Below are 22537 nucleotides of genomic sequence, written 5' to 3'. Positions count from 1 at the left end.
TTCACTGCAGTACTATTTACAATAACCAAGATGTGGAAGCAAACTAACTGTCCATCAGCAAATGAATAAAGAAAATATGGTGTGTACGTACAATGGGAGAGGAATCGCCCTTTAAAAAGCAGGAAATCCTGCAATATGTGACAACATGAATGATCCCTGAATGTCCTTCCTGAAAGTTGGTGCAAATGATCACTAATGATCACTTGAACTTAGGTATTCTTTCTTAAACACATATACATGTTTTACAAATTACACTTATAAAAATATTTCAAAGAATTGCATCTAACCTCTCAAAATACTAAAACTTCTCAGACTGGTCTGTGAGTTCCATTCTGTGTATATTTAATGTGAGATGAGCACTAAATGAAGATTGCATGTTACTTAAATAAATATCGCTGCTATCTATGAAATTTGACTAACTTTTAAATCAAGTGAGGTGGAGTCATGCACAGTAACATAAGTAGGAATTTATGAAATAAAAGACCCAATATGGTGTAAAATTATTGTAAGGAATTTTATATCAAATTAAAAATTACATTTTTATTGATTTCAGAGAGTTAAAGGAGAGGGAGAGATAGAAACATCAGTGATGAGAGAGAATCATTGATTGGCTGCCTCCTGCTTGCCCCCTACTGAGGATTGAGCTAGCAATTCAAGCATGTGCCCTGACTAGGAATCAAATCATGACTTCCTGGTTCATAGGTCGGCACTCAACCACTGAGCCACACTGGCTGTTCGGAATTTTATATCAAGTTTAAACGGAACATACCTATTACCTGTATGCTTTTACACATAAACACAAACTTTCTGTGGATAAAGATCTTCAGAGTTGGATAAAGCCTTACATATTACATCGGGCAATTCTCTCTTTCAGTAAAGGCATAGAAGGTTCAGAGGGGGGAGAAAGCTGATTAAGGGCCAACTCGGGCCAAGACGTAGGCCTGTGCAGTGTTCTTTCTAGCACACACACAGTGCCTCCATTAGTCACTTCATGACATTTATAAAATTCAGTGTATTAACTTATTAAATCTGTTTTTATCTTACTGTCAAATTCTTTTTTTAAACCATGTTTTAAAAATTAACATGGTATGTGCTTAGCCATCTAAGATTTCTTAAACATTTATTCTGTTTCTGCTTTAAGGGAAATATTCTATTTTTCTTAAATTTGCAAAAATTCATTGTAGTCTTCACTCTGACACATTTTTTAAATAGTTTGGAATCAAAGTTTGGTTGTACAAACACATATACTTAAATTTGCACGAAAAAGTCATACTTAATGTGTGGCCAGAGGGGGCAGGGGGGAGGCGGGTAGGGGCACAAATAGTTACAGTAGTAGTTTTCAAGGTATGTGCCCGTAAAGGTCTATATTTTAGCCCAGATTCAGACACCTTGCTTAGATCTCTCTGTAAGAATCCAGTGAAGCATTACCCTATGCTACCGAGGAGTAATATGTGCCATCCATATGATTAGGTATGGAATCTGCAATGAAATCTCTTAGCTAGGAAATACCTTAACATGGATGATACAGAAGACCATTCTGAGGATTTTATTATAGATAATACTGTCTTTTGAAGACACTAGTCACTATTCAGACATAACAGTGAGGTAAAAACTATTTTACCTATTAAATAAAACTGTTATCACCTCTTCTGTGTTGAGTTTCGATTTTGCATCATTAGTAGGGCTCGAGACTTGACACAAGAAGTTTGCTGAGATGCCAAAGTCAATTAAGTGCATTTGTTAAAAGTCCCATCGGGAAATCTGTTCCCTTCATCCAGCGTTCTGGCACCAGCATCTGTTTGGAAAGCACTCTTATCCCCTCCGTGCCCCAGAGGTCCTCTCCAAACCAAACTACCTTCCTCTTGAGACCAGCATTTGAGAGAGGTTCCCAGGAGCAGTAAAGGTGCCCTGCCTGCCTGCCTGCCTAGGGCCCTGTGCCTGCCCCCGGGGCTGGGGCTCAGCGAATGGGTCTGAGAGCTATGGCAACTGGAGCACCACTGAAGGGGCCCCTTTCAGCAAGTGGTTCCAGTTCTGTTGTTCTAGCATGCAAATAAGAGTCTAATTTTAGGAATGGGAATGAAAAATCTCCCACTCCTGTAATTTAGTGACAGTGTGGCCTCGCACTGCATGGGGATGAGGCAGGGCCAGTCCAGGGCAGTTTCTGAACACAGGGAAAGAACCTATTACTGTTGCCAGAAGTGCCCGGGGAGGGGGCACAGGAGCTAAAGAAACTGAGTAGTTCTCTTCCATGGCAACCACCCCAGATCCCTGATCAAGTCTCTGAAAAGCTCCCCCTGTCCTGTGCTGATGCAGATCGTGGTGCTCAGGCCAAGAGGGGCGGATTCTCTCTGGCGCATGGATTTCCCCTGGGTGCTTTCGCTTTTTTGCTGTGGAGACGCTTACTTATGGTTGTTCCCCTTTCTCCTTTGCACATTTTTCTGACTTTGTTTTGCAAGTCACTTTTGTCTTATGGGACCATAAATATATGGCTCATATAGGGCTTGAATTGCTCTAAAAAAGTAGCATAGGGTAATGCTTCCCAGGATACATAAAGCAAGTGGTGGTGTTCTTTGTTATTTTCATGGAAATTACCTTTCTTGGCCCTCCTGAGGAGTAATATGTGCCCCAATTTTTTTTTTTCATGGATAAGAATTCTATGTTGCACAACCTGAGTAGAATCTGGATGTTACTGATAAGAGAAAAAAAGTTAAACCCATTAAGGATTTAAATGAACTCCACTGGAGGAATCGTGCGTGTGGATTCCTATTTTCTCTAAATCGCCATGATTTATATAATTAAAGAAAAAAAAAAGACAGCTTTTAGGTTTAGTTCTATAGAGTTTTCAGAGGATAGGCGGGAGCTACCCCAGTGGTGTGGGTGTAGTGGAATAAAAGAGACAAATAGATTTGGAAAATAGATTTATGGAGGGAAGGTCATGCTGGAGAACCTAAATAAATAGAGACTGGATTAAGAGAAAAGTTAAAGTCTTTTAGAGAAAATATCAAAGAGTAAAATTAATAGGGTAATGTCTAAGGCGACATGGAAGGCTCTCATGGTGAGGAGATGTACATCGTCTGTGTTTCCCCTCATGCTTGAGGGCTTGTGTTTGAGGATCCGATACGTGATAAGAAGTCTTCATTCTAAAGAGAGAAAATAGGTGAGTTGCAATGCATAGAAAATATAATTATACCACTTATTAAACTTATTACTTAGAATTATTGAATTTAAAAGTTATTACGGACATTGGTATCAATAAAGTTTAACAGTGTTGCCTTTTGTATATCTACACTGGCATGTTAGTAATTCTATCACTAGTGGATGTTAAATTGTTTTTTTGTTTGTTTTTTATTTGTAGTAGCCATAAAAATAGCATTCCTGTTACTTGTCCTTGGCAGAATTTGTCACACACAAAAAATGATGAGACTTTGAGCATCAAGTTTTGCTGTGTAGTCATCTCACTAGAATCACAGATGTATGAATGAGAAGTAATATGGAGGAATTTTGAGATGGAACTATAAGAGACATTAATGGTGCTTTGTCAAAATGGTTTTCTACACTTTTTTGCTTTTTTAAAAAAAATCGAAAGTAAACTCAAAACTTAAAAAGATAAATATGAAGCGGTCCTTTTCTAATAGGGTAAGGAATAGAAAGTGGAAAATCTTGGGTAGTGTTTGATTTCAGAATTAAATGTAAATTCTATCGCACAGCCCATTCGATCTCCATTCCCTGTTAGAGGTCACTGCCTCCATGGCTGATGTATCCAAAGCAGCATTTAAACCTCGCCATTCTCTTCTTCATTCTGGTTCAAACCTTTTCTACAGTGGCGTTAGGCATTTTTCATGTAAAAGTGTTTTCTTTCTTTGCTATAAGCTTGAGCAAAGTGAAGATGCTTCTAACATATAAGAAACTAAAGTTGGTGTCTCTTGATAATTGGTAATTACCTATATCCTCTAAATATAAAGTAGACAAACATAAGTGTATTATAGGCAGTAGTTATATTGCCTAAATCTATATATATAAAGAGCCAGGGTCCGTAACGTCCAAAACCACTGAACGAACGACTGAACACCAGAAGTCAGTCCTGCAGTCAGTGCTGAGTCGCTGCGGCAACCCAGCACTGACTGCCGCGGGGGCTGTGGATCAGGCCCGGAGAGAGAAGCAGGGTCTGATCTGCAGCCTCCATGGCAACTGTTGATCAGCCCTTGCCTCTCTTTCTCTCCGGGCCTCACCAGCAGCCCTGCCCCTCTGATCAGGCCCAAGGATAGGCCTGGAGACGCTGACTGGCATAGAAACTGAACAATCAGAACCAAATCTGGGTGAACTGCAAAGGCAGAACCTAAAGTGGGGGCTGAGGAGGGGTTTTAAGGGCAATAGCTGTTTCGTGTAAGGTGTAAGAAAGCGGTTCAATTTTTTAATGACTGGTTTTGACAGTATAGTGCATATGGCTGGCTGTCAGTCCAGATATAGGGGTTATGTATGTTTATTTGCCAAGAGCATCTCCTCCTGCTTAAAAAAGGCTCCATCCCATTTAAGCAATCTTATCCTATATAATCTCTTCTAATAAAAGGGTAATATGCTAATTAGACCGAGTTGACTGGCCATCTTCTGGACGTCCAGCTTCCTCTGGACAAAGCCATTGTGGTGGGGGCCAAGGCAGAGGCAGTTAGGGGCGATCAGGCCGTCAGGGGAGGGCAGTTGGGGGCAAGATCAGGACAGCAGGGGAGGGCGGTTGGGGGCGAGATCAGGCAGGCAGGGGAGGGCAGTTGGGGGCCAGATCAGGACAGCAGGGGAGGGCGGTTGTGGGTGAGATCAGGCCAGCAGGGGAGGGTAGTTGGGGGCGAGAGCAGGCAGGCAGGGGAGGGCAGTTGGGGGCCAGATCAGGTAGGCAGAGGCAGTTAGGGGTGATCAGGCTGGTAGGGGAGAGCAGTTAGGGGTGAGATCAGGCAGGCAGGCAGAGGGGTTAGGGGCGATCAGGCAGGCAGGTGAGCGGTTAGGAGCCAGCGGTCCCAGATTGCAAGAGGGATGTCTGAATGCCCACAGGGATCGGGACATCCCCCAGGGTGTCCCTGATTAGAGAGGGTGCAGGCTGGGCTGAAGAACCCCCCACCCCCGTGCACGAATTTCATGTACTGGGCCACTAGTATAAATATATTATATATAAAAGATGTAATGTAGAAAAATAATGATATGCTTGGAAAAATAAGGCTGTTTAAATAAATTTCTCAGTGATTTGAGATTTTATTATATTTAAAAGGCTATTATTATGTGAAAAATAAGCAAAATATAACTGTCATTTTAGAAAGCAGAGACATAGTCAGCAGTGACTTTGGACTGCTGGTAACCAGTGTTAGAGGAGGCCCTGTGACATGCTGGGGCAGACGCTGATGGAGATCAGTGGCCCTGGGTGGTGGCGGATTAGCTGCTGGGCCAGGATGCCTCTGACCTCTGTGTGGCCCCTGTGCCTTGACTAAAGGAGAGGGTTGTCCTAGGTGATGTGTCAGCTCTCAGTTCTGTAATCCATGACTCTGTCTGGAGAAAGTCTGTGTTCATATGTGATGGCCACACAAGATAGGGGTGCCCCTTTTTATTTTGATGTAAAATTTCTTAAAACTACAATGTAATACCATATTTGGTCTTTTATTTACAGCTGCTGATTTATGTCATTGTGGGTTATTCTACCTCCTTGGGTTCTGATGTTAATAAAATCTCATCAGATAGCTATTACATTTATTTAAACCCCATACAGCCTGGGGTTTATATCTTTGGGATTGATATCACATCAAATATGTGTATAGTGGAGCTCACGTACTAGTCTTAAGCCATGTTAGCTTTTGTGTGTTTTGAGAGATAATGTGCATCCTTTTAAGGTTTATTTTTATTCATTATATAAAATTATGTGTAATGAACAGAAAGGCACTAGTTTTCCCTACCGATATACTTATCTAAGAATAAAATGAGTGTGGTAAGTCCTTATGGCTTTCTCTTTGGTCAGGTGCTTTATTGGTAAGTGGTTCTTTCCAGTCCTGAATAGTCTGAGCCCAAGGATAAATGAAAGCTCAGGGCCGTGTTTTGTCTCCCATGCAAAGTTCCCAGGTCCCAGAATGAGGGGGGTCTTTACTGAAGAACAGATAGAGAAACATGTGGAGGCTGAGTTGGTTCTCTCCAGTGGTAGAGAGGCGCTCACAGGGAGCGCATGTGGAATATTGTCATTGCCTGTGGCTCTTCGCTCTGCCATGGTCTCTGCGGTATCCTACAAGCATCCTGGAGCTGGACTTTCAATCCAGTCCGTAAACACAGTATTTCAGAGAGCCCAAAACTATGAAGTCTTGCTACTTTTTTTTTTTAAAAGGAAATGCCTTTTAAACATCCCCTGAACTTAGGATATTTTCTTCTGAGTACATAAACTAATGTAAACAATTTTTTTTAAATGACATGTAAAAATATTTCAAATGATTTCATGTAATGAATGGAGACACATGACATTTTAGAGAGAGAAAAAGTTAAATGAGAAAAAGTTAAATTATGAGAAAATAACAGTACAGGACATGTTAGAAAATTAACTTATTTACCTCTATACCGAAAGAATGTATAGTCTTTATATTAAAATGTAATATATTTTTCAGTAATTCCTTTCAGAGATAAGCCAAAATAAATTACTGTAAGAAAAAAAAAAGACATGAGTTTGCATACATTAATTTTTACATTGACTAGACTGAGAATAACAAAAGAGTGCCTGCATATAAATCGAAGTCTTTACTTGTGATACACAGAAGGAACAATGTCCGGAAGAAGAAAATATTTTTTTTCAAAGGATTTCTGATTTATTGGATTCATCCTGTAGACTAAAGCATCTGAAATAATAGCCAGCAAGAAGTGGGCTCGGACTTTCTTTAGGTGTTGTGGAAGACATAGAAAATGAAAGAGGAAGTGTAGGTGCCCTGTGAGACGGTGACCAGGGCTGCTCTTACAGTCTGTATGGAGCGTTTATGTAGTATCTTTCAGATTGCGGGCCACTGAGCCTGTATAACCTGGTAGCATGGTAACCTAAGGAGCTAATTAAAGTAGGTGTAGAGAAACAGTATGAAGAAAGAGCATCTGAAATACAGGCTTTGTCTTAATTGTTTTATAACTTAGGGGCCTTTGGTGGCTAAGTAATCATTCTTAGTAAGAGAAAGATTTGCAGGGGTGGGCAATGTCCGGCCTGAGGGCCATGTAAGGCCTGGGAAATCATTTGGTCTGGCCCTGCCAAGGCATCAGGGGTGAGTTAATTAAATGTTTAACCAAAGACAGCAGGCTAATTTTTTTAAAATATATTTTATTAATTTTTTACGAGAGAAAGGGAGAGAGAGAGAGAGAGAGTTAGAAACATGGATGAGAGAGAAACATCGATCAGCTGCCTCCTACACATCTCCTCCTGGGGAAGTGCCTGCAACCCAGGTACATGCCCTTGACCGGAATCAAATCTGGGACCTTTCAATCCGCAGGCCGACACTCTATCCACTGAGCCAAACCGGTTTCGGCATACAGCAGGCTAATTTTTAAGATGATAATTTTGGATGGCCTGCAAATGATGTTATAAATATCCAAATGGCCCTTGGCAGGAAAAAGGTTCTCACCCCTGATTTGGGTTTATGAGTTTATTCTAAAAATTTTACAAAGTAGTTTCTGTATCAATAAGCAGTGGAGTATTTTGATAAGCAACCCATGCACATTTGTAAATGTGGCATTACTGGAAGTAATGGTAGCTTGTGTTTACTTAGGCCACACCAAGTGCAGATTGGTGAAACAGATGGAATCTGTTCTCTCAACCCAGTCAGCTTACCTTTGGGATGACCTATATACCCTCCTCAAGTATATACTAAGTCTGGTCCTCACTTGGGCTGTTGACTGGCTGCTGCAGTGATGTCTAGCTCCCATAGCTCCCAACATTCTCTGGGCTGAGACAACCCCAACTATGCACGGGTTCTACCTTGCTCCAGGTCCAAAGCCTGTAGAGAAAGTACTTCATACCACAGGGTTCTAGTGTTAAGTTCAGAAATGGAGGTGAGAAGGAAGTGTTACTATTAGTAAAGAGACAGTCAATTCAAAGATTGTTCCTCTGTTTTGAAAGTGCTCCATTATCCTTGATGACAGTGTATTTACCTGGTCTAATTCTTTCCTTTGGGAGAACTTTGTGTCCTCAAACTTCTCAGTACCTCAAACATCTGTGATTGCAGGAGTGCTCAATTGAGTCACACAAATGATAGCAAGCCCTGTTTCAGAATTTTATCCTCTTTGAGATTTTTGGAGTTTGCATAATATAGGTTAACAGAGTAGAAGCAACTTTTGAACTATCATTTTTTTTTAAAGAGAAAAATGAAAGAATAAGGAGGCAGCTAACCTACTTGCTTAAAACTCTTAGACTAATTATTATTTTAGTAGTTTTGTTCATCTAGCTCCGTGATTTTCAACCAGTGTGCTGCATGAATTTTAAAACATGCAATACCGGACTATTTAGTCATTGGCACTGATCTCTTTTCCCTTAGACTGTCAAAAAAATGACACAACCAACACAATAGCCATCCAGTGTGAATGCCCTGACTTGAACCATGAATATATAGGTCATATATGGTCATGTTGCCTAAGATGATTGTGTCTGATTGGTTAATTCTTGGTATCAGAAATCTTTATTTACAAGTATAGGCACCTGATTTTTTAAAGTTACTTTGGAACAAAAAGGGTAAGTAATTACTATTATTACTTTTGTAAATCAATCAAAATTATATATATATACACACACACACACACACACACACACACACACACATATACATATATATACACACATACACTTTATATATATATATATATACACACACATATACTTTTTTTGGGGTCAGATTGGCAAAATCGGTATTTTTGGTGTGCTGCAGAATTTCGGTGATAGTGTGAGTGCCAGGAGATAAAAAGTTAAAAATCGCTGATCTAGCTGTTGCTCTTAGCAGTTGTATTAGGAAAAAAGAATGAATATAGAAATGTAAAGATCAGAGAAGAAATGTAAATCTGATTCAAATGTAGTATAGCAAACAAAGGATGTGGTACTTTCTTTTCTTCACCCAAAATGCCTCACTTGCAACAGAACAACTTGGGAGGCAGAAGTTCTAACGTTGGACAGATAACAAATAGTAAGCCCGGGGCCAGATGGAGCCGTCCCCGACTCACATACCGTAAGAGCTGGCTCTTGGACAGGAGGCTTTTCAATAGCCAAGATGTGTCAGCTGTTCTGACACTCAAGGCAGGTGTGTCATCATGCCAACAGAGGGGTTTTTAAATGTATTTAAACATTTTCATACGCTAGGAATTTAATACACACAACTATAGAAATTCCATTTTTAAAAAAGCATAAAATGTATACTCAGAAACAAATCTCAATTCCAGTGAATTTATCCACAAATAATTGTGTGGGAATGATGGGTCTTTATACTTTTGGGTGCCACGCTTCTGTTGGGGGCCAAAGGTTAGCAGAAGCTACAGTTAGAATTTGGATGTCGTCTTCTGGCAAAGAGTTTTAGACAAAGGGTGCTTTAGCAACTTTGCATTTTGAACATGGTTATTTTGTTTGGGACCAGCCTCATTGACTTTCCACTCCCTGTTCCCACCCCACTCCTATTTCATTACGTGGTTCCTTGACCTGCCAAACTCACATGCTTTTGTCAGTGAGTTCTGCAAATGGTAAGATAGCTGGTGATGACAGCGAGGTTCCCTGCCAGCGTAGGAGGACTTTGGAGAGGTCTAAGCCTTGAGCCTCTAAATGGTCACTTGTGAAGAAGGTGGCTCATGCAGCTGTTGGGCATCCACTTTTTTTTGAGGAGGAGGATTTTCTTGGTCAGGGAAACCAGTTATCCTGTCTTTGGCACTTGAGAATGAGATAAAGATGGGCCTGAGAGCAGGTAAGGGCAGCTGCCACTCTAGTGTTTTCCACTTAAAATAAGTACCCTGCACAGGATCTTGATAGTAACAGAGTTCTTCAGAATCAGTCATGAGAACAGGATAAGACATCTCTCCATTCTGGGTGGTTTCTCGGGGCTATAAATTGATGCCATAGAAATTTTAATAAGTAATAAGTAGGATGTTAGGAATAAATAAGAATTTAATTGGTCTTTAAACCAGTAGAAAATGCTTGATGTTAGCAGACTAATCTTTAATACCTTTTGCCTTAAGAAATGACACATTTTATTTCAGATGTGCCTTTTGTTAATTTTGTTTGAGGACATCAATCCTACTTGTTTTAAGTGTTCAGAGTCTTAAGTCTTTAGGACGCAAGGAGAGACACAGCAGGCCATGAAAACGATAGTGTCCAATTCTTTTATTTTTACGTGCTCTTCTTTCTTTCAAATGGTGGGGTGGATGTTTGTTTTTGTCACAAGCTCTGGCTGCAACCTGAGTATCAGCAGAGGTCCTGGCTATGGGCCCCTTGCCCCTGTGGGTATCACTGGTTTATAGGTGAGAGAATGTCTACTAATGGGCAGAGGTGAGATTTGTGTCCAGCTTTTGCTATCACTGGTCTAGCAATTCTTTTTTTCTGAAACCTGTCATGTGGCAAGTGTGTCTCTGTAGAAGCACAATAGCTATGAAAACAGCGCCACCCTCCAAAGAAAGCCTCTGGTGTGGTGTCCTTGGGTTCTGAATTTAGAATTAGCCAAGACACTCGGTTTAGTTTCTAGTCCATCTATTTTGCTATTCACTGGGAGATTTCATCGCTCTGAAGATTTTCTCAGCATGGGAAGACTTCATCCTTTTATCAGTCTTCAGGATGTTTCTAGCCCTTAGATAAATAACATAGGGAAGAATATTTGTCCAATCGCTCTCTTTAGGCCGCTTGCTTCCTTCTCCAGAATCTTCCAGACCATTGCTGTCTGCAGTGACCTTCTCATCCTCTCTACCAGGGGTTGGCACTTTTTTGGTAAAAGGCCCAATACCATTTTCAAACTTGTGAACCACATGGTGCTGCAACTTTTCATGTCAGCAATTGTAGCATGAGAACAGCTGAAAATAGCCACAGAGAATATCTATGTGAATGTGTGTGACTGTGTTCTAATAAAACTTTATTGCCACGACAGGTGAAAGGGGCTGGATTTAACTCTGCAAATAGTTTGCTGACCCCTGCTCCACACTAGAATAATTTGTCAATGTGTTTTTTAATTGGGGTCTCTCATATTGCTACATAAATTTTCATTTGTACATAATGAATTTATTATTTACATGTACTTTTTTCCATAAGTATATTTCACTTTTTCATTGGTTTAAGTTCCTTTGTCCTGTCATTCCCAAACCTGCCCTAACTTATCAGTATCTTTGAAATGTGCTGTGATGGAACCAGAGGAATCATTGAGGAAGAGGCAAAGGTATTTTTCCCTCACAAACCACTTAGCTTTGGGATAAAAATTTGTTGGAGATGAAGACGCTTGCATTTGACTTGAAAAGGCAAGTCCTCCCCTACAGGAAGGACAATAAATACTTGGTGTGGCTCTCCCAGCTAGAAACATAGCACTTTTCTGAAACGCAGAGGAATGGTTACTGAAGCTCTGCCTTAGTGAGTGATTAATTCTATTGCTTTTGTGCCCTGGCTGTTCTTGCGTCTCAGAGAGATCGCTGTTTAGATAACGTGGGGCAGGCTTGTCTCTAAAATACACACCACATGGCTGGCGGCTCGGGAAGAACATGAATTTCTATAGAGTCTTTCGAAGACGAGTGAAATTCTAAATCCATGTTTATCAGGGAATGAGGAGGAAATCAATTTCCAGCTTAGGCGGAGGTCAGCAATCAATCAATCTTGTAATGAGGGCATTTTGTGAAAGAGTGAGAAATCAGGAGATTATTGGTAAGAATTAAGTGAATGGTGTTTTTCAGGTCCTTTTCCGTGATCTTTGTCCAGTTGTGGTTTTGATTATGGTGTAGGTGTGCGTGGAAAGGAAGGAGAGGAAGAGCCTTATCTGCGAGGTGCTTAGGGGAGCGCGGAGGAGAACAAAGGCTCGTTCCTGTGTCCAGCGTGTTTCCTGGGCGTCAGGCTGGGACCTGAGGAAAAGCAAGAAGGATCCTCACTTGTCTTTTCGTCTTTGTCACTAGGACTGACGGACACCAGAAGAGCCAAGGGGTAGAAGAGAGCTCGAAAAGGGCCAAAGGTGTGCGCAGTGCTTCAGCGGAGACTGATAGCAAAGCTCCTATAGCAATTACTGTTCCGAGCGCCTTGCAATCAAGTCTATTAGTCACCCTTCGCCACCGCCACATGAGGCTAATTGATAGGCCTCTCCATTTCAGCGTTGAGGACAAGTGACTTGCTGAGGGTCAGGAAGTGAGTAGCTTATGGAGCTCATTAGTCTCTGGGTCATTTTTCTCTTGAATAGGCAACATACTTTCTTTTTAAGACATCTCTAGGCAGCCTTACCAACTTTTTTTTTTTTTTTTTTTTTTTACTGGTTAACCTGGTTGTTTTCCAGGATGATACTATTGCAAAAATTTCTAATTTAAGAAAAAGTTCCTTTTTAAAATCTGCCTTTCCTAAAGTTTTACAATGTCAGTTTTCAGCATTTCTTAGTCAGCTTTTTTGGAAAATTTTAGCTGTGCATTTTAAAGTTTAGTCAGGTCCTTTGTTTGGATAATGCACTCAGAATACTGGCCCTGCTATTACTCTTAAGTCCTTCACCCAGAAACTTCAGGAAAGCAAAAAATTTTAACCGGGCAGACTTGGTTTGTGCCATTAGCTGTGGTCAAAGTTTACGTGGAGGGACTAGGTAGAGCTATTTTGAATTTCAGTTATTTATGCGATCTTTCATCCCCAGAATCTAGGCTAGGCAAAAGCAGTGATCTCACTATTTGAAATGAAAACGTTTTACATTTATCATTAGATGGGTACAGGGATATTCATTCAATGGGAAGTGATTCGTGGGCTTCCACTGCTTTTCTTAGTCACCAAAGAACCTTAACAAATATGGAATGAGAGGAGGACGTCTCGGCCACTCATTTACTATTTTACCCCTCAAGTACTTTTTATGTCTCTTATGTACAGATACTGTTTTAGATAATAGCTATATAGCCTTGAATAAGAAATTTATGCAGCTTATATTTTAGTAGGTGGATCTTTATTTAAAAAAGCAAAAATATGTAATGCCTGGGAGTGATAATCACTATGAAGAAAACAGAAGCAGGGTAGAAAATCAGAGTGACAGGACCTTTTACATGGAGTTAGAACCCTCCCCCACCCTGAGGAAGTGACATCTGAGGGGACGTGAGGGAAGAACGCAATATGGCTAGAAAAGGGCATTACAGGCAGCTAGAACAGCAAGGATAAAGCTTTAGGTAGGAATAAACTAGTCATGTTTGAGGAAACAGGAGCAAGACGGCTAGTGTGGCTGGCACAGCGAGTGAGAAGGAGAGTAACCAGAGATGAAGTTAGACAGGCAGGCAGGGAACAGACTCTGTGGGCTTGTTGATCAAGGTCAAGTGTTGGGATTTGGGTCTGACTTGATGGAAAGCTATAGAAGGAATGGGGCAAGGTTGTGGTATCATCTGTTAACATTGCAAAGGTCGCCATCAATGCTGAGTAGAGAAGACAGAGGCAGTGCGAGAGCAGCGACAGAGGGATACTCACTAGGGAGCCAGCTTGGTTGACTCAAGGCTGACAGTGGCTGGAACTAAGAGGAAGGGTGGAGATGGTGAGGAGAGGCACTGGATTCACAATACAGACGTGGAGCCCAGGGTGCTCCGTGACAGGCTGGATGGGGACTATACGGGAAAGGGACCCCGTGTGGCTTCATGAGGTGGGCACTGAGGAACTGGAGGGACTGTTCATGTAGATTGTGCAGGGCATGGCAGCCCAGGGGTGAGGTGGCTCTAGGAAGAATGAAGGGTGACTCCTTGGATTTTGAGCTAATCAACTGAATGATAGGTGGTGCTGTGTGCTGAGACAGGAAGACTGGGAGAGCAGCTTTGGGGGTGCGGAGGAATCAAGCTGTTTGGGGCATGGTAAATGTGAGATGTTGGCCATCTCTGAGGAGATGTTACAAACGGAGTTAGATCGGTACATCTGGACCTCAGAGGAGAGTTCAGGGTTAGAGGTAAAATTGTGGAAGAAAAAATGGCTAATGGACTGAATTGGGACTTCCTGTGAGAATGCTGAGAAAATGAAGAGGTTTGTGGACTGTGCCCTGGGAAACTGAGATTTAAAGATGGGCAGGGGTGCAATGCAAGCGGAAAGGAGTGGCGCATTTAACATTTTTAATCTTTGATATTTTGTGGGTGAGTTTTGAACTTCCTTTCTATGCTAATGCTACAAAGTTGTTTTATGTTTTATTTTAACTCTCTAGAAGGTCCTAGACATCCTTTTTGAGCATTACTTACCAAATGAGCATATATAAGTTTGAATCTGAAAATTGCATTTTCCATCATAAATTATTTGTTGGTGACTTAAACCTATTTTTAAGTCACTTTCTTCCTTCCTTCCTAGTAAGAAAACAGGGCTCATGCTTTCCCCATTCTTCCTGTGTGCTTTCTCACTGACGGGAGACTCCATTTCTCCCGCTGGCGACTGTCTTGCTGCCACGTATGCAGAGGCTGCCCTGTCCATATCAGTTGGCCATGGGGTTTTTTATAAACTGCCAAGTGCAGGGTCATTGTGTACATGCCAAGACAGAGCTCCCAGCAAATGGCTTAGGAAGTGCAGGCTGACAAGCGGCTGTGCTTACTTGTATTAGCAACATGTCTCCCCGGGAGGTGGCTGCCCTTGTATGAAGCTGTCCCTCTGTCCACCTCTCTCTTATCTCGACCTTCCTGTTTTGTGGGGGAGCTTTGTGTACTGGAGAGTCCTTGATGAAACTGAAGGCCCTTCCTTGTGCTAAAGCCAGGGCAGCAACCACCACCTTACCAGGGAGCAATCTGTAGTCAACTTGGCAAGCATGCATCTTACATGGCTGTTTAGTTCCAAGGGCGCAAGCTCTGTGCATGTCTTCCACTGGGCTCTGAGGGAGTGCTGAGGTACTTAACACAAGCACTAATCGGCTCTGCTCTGCAATTCGAATGCAGTGTTTGTTAGCATGACTTTTTTGCTTTTGTGTCTACACTTCTTAGTCCTACTCATGTGTCCTCCTTCCCCTGAGCTCCCTTTTTTTATAAGCCTAAGACCTAAGACCTAAAAGTATACACATATGTGGTAAACTTGTACTACTGATTGTCAACCTGATTGTTAAGCCATTTAGATGTACTCTTCTTTTTCCTCTGCACGTTTCAGTGCTCCTCACTGGGAGTTGTGTGGTTAATAGGAGGCTAGAATTAAGCACATAGCTCATTACTGGAGGCAGAAAGTGCGCACATCCGATTGTCTGCATTTCCTAGCTATTGTTCACCGGGCCCTCACTGTTCTTTGCCTGCTGTCACTCTGGCTACAGAGACGCTGGGTGGGTGCTGCCTTCGCCCTCTCAGGCTATTAATTCTCTCCTTCCTGGGGTGGCCCTCTCTAATTCTTGTAAAAAGGCTAATCTCTGTGATTACTGTCATTTTTTTTCTTAGAACCATATATATCTTCAAGCTTTACCTGCCCTCACTGATATTATAAAATTACTTTCCTTTCAAGAACATTATATTGTTTGATCAGACGATATTTTCATCATGGCATGAAGGTAAAGTTATTACAATTGAAATAGTTTGCACTCTTATGAGTCAGAAGAAACCCATTTGTGTGAGTATCCATGAAAAAGATGATTTGGGGCTTCGTACATTGTTAATTCCCTCTTTGATCTTGATTTTAAAATCTGGTGGAAGAGTTAGATATATTACTTTTCCTGGCACTTCCGACCCTGGTCAATAGCATGACCATTTATTTAGCTGGTACCCAGCCAGAAAGCTGGGAGCCATTCTGGATTCCTCTTTCAACCTCATTGCCTACATTCAGATACAATTAGGGCTCATCCTGTCTTTTAATCCATCGATATCCTTTTCATTCTTCCTGCTGTTGTCCAGTGTACACCGTGAGTAATCATTTTTCACTTGAACTTCTTTATTAATACCCTGATTGGACTTCATCTCAGCTAGTCTTGCCCCATCCAAATTATTCTCTACATTGCTAGAGTGATCTATAAAACAGAAGTTGGGTCTTGCCACTGCTCACGCCTCAGTTTGGAATGAATTTCAAAGCCATCTGACTCCTGCCTTTCATGTCAGCCTCCGTCCTCCTACTCTTGTCCCTCACATTCTAGGCTCAAGTTCCTCTGAACCGTTTCCATCTCCCTGAACAAGACAACTGTCTAAAACCCAGGTTCTCTGAATGGAAGCTCCTTACCACCACTCCTGTGACTCCATAGACTTCAATCTTAGCTGTTGTCTGGCAACATGAATGAGTGAATAAATATTGCCTCTGATTTCCTTAGCTGGTTAACATCTGGATACTTACGGTTGGCCTACCCTTAATGAAGTTGAGAATTATATCCCTTTTGATACATATTTTTTTTTTTCACCATTTGATGTTTGCCATTTGGATGGGATTCGGTATATACTTTGGATGTCCCCATGATAAAGTCTATTTCTGCTTTTGGTCTGTACCATCTCATGATCATTTCAGTTAGTGTTGTAACATATTTAACATATAGCTTTAGAAAGAGGTGGAAGTGATTCAAGATTTTCAGGGTAGATTTATTTTACTAGAATAATGGTAACTGACTAATGAGAGGGGGACATGGTGGGGATTTGATTTAATTTGTGTGGACTTGCCAAAAATGGATCCTCACAAAAATGTCAGTGTCACCTATTTCCAGCCATTTTAGTGCTCTAGAAGTGTGTTTTAGTTACTTGACAAATAGTTGGGAACCTACTAATTACCAAGTAGATAGGCACACAAGTAAAGCATTTATACAACTATTTTTGAGATGACAGAGGAAAAGTCACACATTGGTTTCGATAATCCGTTGACGTGTTAACTTTATTGAGCAGATGGGGTGCTAGTCATCCTGATTACAGAGATAGGAAGTCAGGTGCAATGACCTTGGGGAGCTCCACAATATATATAATATTACTGCAAAATGTGAGAGGGCTTAGAGCTGTGTTATGAAAGGGTTTTGTCAGCTCACGTGGTCGAGGTGACTATACCCATCTGTTAAATAATGAAAAGTAAAGTTTATGTGATCCTGACTCACTCCTCAGTGGAACCATGAGCGAAGCGAGTTCTTTAGACACCTACTCCAGGACGAGAGAGAAAGAGAATATGAACATGAATGAGCAGGAACTATAGGTAAGACAGTGACTTCCTGGATCGCACTAGTAGGGGACAAGAAAAGCACAGGGTCTGGAAAAGTCTCACTGGAACCCAAACCCGAAGAGAAAGAGGAACAGGAAATAGGCTATTCTCTTGATAAAATAACTGGAGCCCTATTGTATTTCATTTATGTCATGACTCACAGTATTTCGAAGTGAGCTGTCAATAACTTTCAACATATTCCTTAGGCTACTTTGTAATATCCCAAGTTTCAAAATCCTTGGGATGTTGTTACAGATGCAATGCTTTGTAAGTGTCACCGCCACGCCACGCTGCTGTGCTGCAGTGGAGCAGTGACTAACACTCTCCTCTGATCCTCCCGAGACCCTGGGCCACTCCACCATCCTTATCTTCCCAGGGTGCCCTGGTCTCCTTGAAGGCCCTGGAGCTGCATGATGAGCACACAGAACAAGAGGAGACCTTTAGGGCCTAAACAAAAAGAAAGAAATCATCATGTAGTGTAGATGATTGAGAATAGTACCAGGCCCACAGTTAGTGTCTTGCCGGGTATTAACGCGTAGTGGGAGCTCATATTAGCCAGCCTTAGTAATCTTCTAATTGACTGCATTTAGGAGAGTCCTAACATGTAACAGGAGCTTAGCAATTGAGAGCTGTTATGACTAAGATACGTCTCAGGAGTCAAACATGTGACAGACTGCAACCCTTAGCCTCCTGGGAAGGAGAGAATGGTCACTGTTCTGATCCAGATTTCTGTCTCTCTGGTGTGCCTCTGCCTGTCACACAATGCTCTCACCTGTTGTTTCATGGGTCAGGGCCCTCATTTCTATTTCCTGGCAATTTTATTCTTTCCTGGTGCTTCTGCCTAAAGTTAAGTGCAGAATCTTTACCTGTTGTGTTGCTAAGAAAGCTTTATTTTCCTTCCGTAATTTCCGCAAACCACCTTCTGCCAATTTTATTCTCTGTGGGATGGTGTCTGGGTTTTCATGGGGCAGCGTGCTCGGAGAGCAATCTGTTCTTTGGACCACTGCCCTGTACCTGCCCGTTTTGTATTCTGGTTCTGCTGGCATTGTTGCAGTAGGATGTTTTGGATATTTTTAAATTCTATTCCTTTTGTTAAAAAGAGTAATTTCCTATTCTATTCGGAGGTGGAAAGATGGATCTCTTTATACTTAGACCACAGGAGGGCCGAAGCTTAGAGAGTTTTCTTTGAAATCACTAAGAGCTCCAAATCCTGTGGGCCACGTGTCCTCATATGCAAAATCTGCTACAGAGCCACCAACAGAAATTTTGCTTTGCAGTTTTCCGACATCAGGCTTTCTCAGCTTCAGCACTCGCGCCATTAGGGCCTGGATAATTCCTTGGGTGGACTGTCCTGTGCTGCCAGGTGCGCAGCAGCATCCTGGGCCTCTGCCCCCTAAATGCCCACAGAAACCCCACGGTGACAGCTAACAATGTCCCCCCTGCAGGGCCAAATCACCCGAGAACTGCTGCTCAAATAATAAACATCTGAATATAAATTGACAAACAAGTTATAAAATGTGTAGCAAATACTGACAGAGCAGCGATTTTCAACCTGTATGTTGCAAACATTTTGAAAACATGCAATACCTGACTATTTAGTCAGGCGCACTGACCTTTTCCCCTTAGATTGTCAAATAAAAACATGACAACAGCCAACACCTGATTATACCTATTTTTCTTTTGATCAGCTCTGCAAAAAATATTTGTGTGTGTGTGCTGCAGAATTTTAGTACTTAGTTTATGTGTGCCATGAAAGTAAGAAGGTTGAAAATCATTGTTATAGAGTGCTTAATATGGGCTAGGCACTGTTGTAAGAGCTCTTTTCATATAAGTAACCTCACTCAGGTAGGTATTATTATACCATATTACCCACATTTTACAAATGAGGAAACTGAGGCACAGAGAAATCATGTACTTGCTAAGTGCCCGATCAAGAATCTGAACCTAGGCAGTGTGGCCTTGGAGTCAATGAGCTGGACTTACTGTGCTGCTCTCTCAACAAACCTTGGAATAGTTACCCACCTCACATAGCATGGGGTATTACCTCTCATAGGTGCTCAGCAAAAATGATTTTAATGAATGAATATCTACAAATCCAGGAAATTATTTAATGTCTTAAATAAGTATTGAGTAAATTCAGACTCTCTACTTTAATTAAATAAAAACTAAACTTTTCTTTGAATACAATCAACTATTCTCTATGAGAGCAAAGCAGAAAGTCTCTTAGCATTTCCAAGCCCATTTGCAGGAATCTTTTGGAAGAAGTTTGTTGTGTGGTACTGCAGTTCTGCAAATTGTCAGAATGAACATTGGTAAAATGGAACAAAATATTATTTGCCTGATGAGATTACACAAACCATCCGCTCTTGCCCTATGATAAGGAAATACTGAATTCCTCCTCTCTCTTAAACTAGGTATGTGTTCTGATGAGGTATAGTTTGACCTACCTTCAGAGCTTATAAAAAATTAAACATCTTTAACTAACAGGAAACCACTTTAGCCGATCAATTTTCAGACTTCCATAGTTGGCTTCCTATAATAGATAAGAGGGCTGGACTCTAAAATTTCTTACAAGTGCACTTGTCTGATCTATATCGAAATGGGAAGCCTGCATTTTATATAATAAAATGTAAAGACAGTACTGTCATTCCTGTTAAAGATTTCTTTAATGTGTACTCTGTAAGGCAAAAGAATGGAAACTTCCTAAGTATTAATTAAAACAATGTTACTAAAATAGCCAGAAGACAACTTATTCACAATAGCTTCATCTTATCAGTTCTCTTAAAAGTCATATTGCGAATTGTAATTATTTTACGCAGCAAGACTATGAGTAATACATTTTCTTTTAAAAATTTGAATGGCTTCATTTTTTCTTAATTCTTAAGAAGTCAGTGATTTTAAGGACGATATTAGAAAATGTCCTAAATCTCACTTTTCGTGGAAGATTTTCCAGAAATGCTGTGTTACAAGGGATAGCAGAACCAAACATTTATCTTTTTCAGTGGTACGAAGGGATAGCTCTTGTTCCCTATCCAGGCTGTTTGCTCACACCACAGAATTCACGGTTTCTATAATGAGTACTTGCCTCTGGGTAAGTAACCTGTCATTTACCTCCCACACAGTCTTGGTGCAGAGCATTACTTTGCTGTCATTTAGGATGGACTGTCCTGATACCTACAATCATTTGTGGATTGCTTTACCTGTATAGAAAGTGGCTCATGAGTACTCAGATTCCTATGGAATGGTAGGGTTATTCAAGTATTTTTTCATGAATGTAGAATTTTAAAAAACTGCAGAAAACAAAGCTAAGCAAAATGGGATTACTCAGAAAATAGAAAGTGACTTTCTTAAGGTTGTTTGAAATTGTTCTCCCAATTGATGGCCAGCATCTGGGTTTCCACCGTTTTGAGTTCCAAAGTTGCCAACAATTCCAAGCACCGAGTTACAGGAGGCTTACTCTGTTTTATGAAGCTGTCTTCAGAAAACAGTGTGATTGGTAATTGTAGAGCTTGCAAAGAGCTAAGCCTTCATTAGTACATAAATACCATTCAAGTATAGTTTACTTGAAGGTCAAAAATGATGGCCGGTCCAGGACAGACTTTTCCAAGACCAGAATTTTAAAAAAACAAACAAAAATTATGTTGCCCACATGAGTAGAAAGTCACTACTCCTGACTCCAAAAGAGTACCTTTTCCTTTAAAGTGGTTATATCACCAAGTGGTTTATTCTTTCACAAAAATCTGGCCCGTGTATATTACCCCCCTTAGGAGATTAATAGTACTATGCACTCTACATATAATGTTTAAAAAGAACCTTTTATATTTTATCTGCTTTGTGAAAGTGGGAAAATACTGTACACTGTCTGCATAGTAACTGAATGGCTGTTCTTTCCAGCTGCTTCTAAATGGTTATAGGTGTTAACCTTAGATTTCATGTTATGATAAATTTTGTTGCAATGGAGAGGCATTTGGATTCAGTCTTACTATACATTAGGGAATATGACAAAAGGAATTCTTAAGTTTTACCCAGTTGTTGAATCAGAAAAACCTGAGGTCTGAGAGATGTGGAAGTCACGGAGAGAACCAAATCCTGAAGAGAACTCATTTGTAAAATACTGCATTACGCATAAGAATCATCCCAGAAATCGAACTACGCCAGTTGGGGTGGGAGGTGAATTTTAAGCCATCAATCACATTATAAATTACTGGATTTAATTCTTTTGATGGTGAAAATTAAGTAGACACTGACGTATGAAATTATTACAAAAGAGCAGTGTTCAAATCATTGTTGCTCTGTTGAAATGATCATTATGGTTCAAGTGCAAATATGTAATTTTCTCATGTGAGGAATATGTGTGACTTATTTAATAGATAATTGCTACTATTTCATAGATTCAGGGAAGAGTTTGTAACAACTACTGATCATCATTGCTACTCATTTCTTTATTCAGCCTCCAAAAGTTAAAGGGTAAAAATTAGACCAGTACTATCACAGTAGAGCACCTCTAAAAATAGATTGATGAGAACTAAAAAAAGTTATTATTTTTTTGTCTCCTAAAATTAAACATGTACACACTGAAATCTGGGGACTATTTTGTGAATCTCCCATATTTTATTTTTAAAATGTTGCTATTCTTTAGGACATAGCATTCTTAAAGATTTTAGTGAAAGTTGGCAGGAAGGAGAAATTATGTTCAAATAAGTTCATTTGGGTTCTGATCATTTTTAGTAGAATTACAGTTTGGCCATGGAAAAAACTGGAATTTAAGGAAATTTGTTTTCTTTTTATTTTAGTTATGTGGTATCTCTAGTTCCAGCTAGTACAGAAATTTAGGGAATCAATTTGATTATTTGACATTTTGACAACTATGAATATGTCCCATGAAAAACAGTTACTATGTAACAATAGTGACCCCTTAGCTCATACGTACAGGGTGCAGCAAAAGTGGGTTTATAGGTGTGAATACATGAAAGTTTATTGTTGTATTAATTACTGTATTTTTCATACAAACAACTGTAGACCTACTATTGCACCACCCTGCATTTTTTAAATGTTCAGGAATTTTGTCGAGAATTTGATGCAGCATCAGCTTTTGAGTATTGTTAAATATATCCACCCAACTTGTGTTTCTGCACAAAAGGGCGTCATGCTCCCAAATGCATTTCAAATAATTTCTGTTAAGTCCTGAAGAGTCACTGCTTTAAACACTTGGAAGACTTATGGCACTTGTTTCTCACAAGTAAAACCCACAAAATAAACTTGTCTATGTAGCTTCAA

At 40.5% G+C, this 22537-nt stretch overlaps 1 protein-coding gene across 6 annotated transcripts in view; it reads left to right on the top strand.

Moving 5' to 3' along the window:
* Positions 1 to 22537, top strand: part of CCDC85A (coiled-coil domain containing 85A) — a 169707-nt gene that overhangs the window by 133995 nt on the left and 13175 nt on the right. The gene's annotated exons all lie outside the window — the stretch shown is intronic.

This window comes from Myotis myotis, unplaced genomic scaffold (genome assembly GCF_014108235.1).
Source record: "Myotis myotis isolate mMyoMyo1 unplaced genomic scaffold, mMyoMyo1.p scaffold_m19_p_14, whole genome shotgun sequence".
In the NCBI taxonomy this organism is placed as follows: Eukaryota; Metazoa; Chordata; class Mammalia; order Chiroptera; family Vespertilionidae; genus Myotis; species Myotis myotis.
Note: the sequence above shows the minus strand (reverse complement) of the source record. Positions and strands in the feature narration are given on the sequence as shown.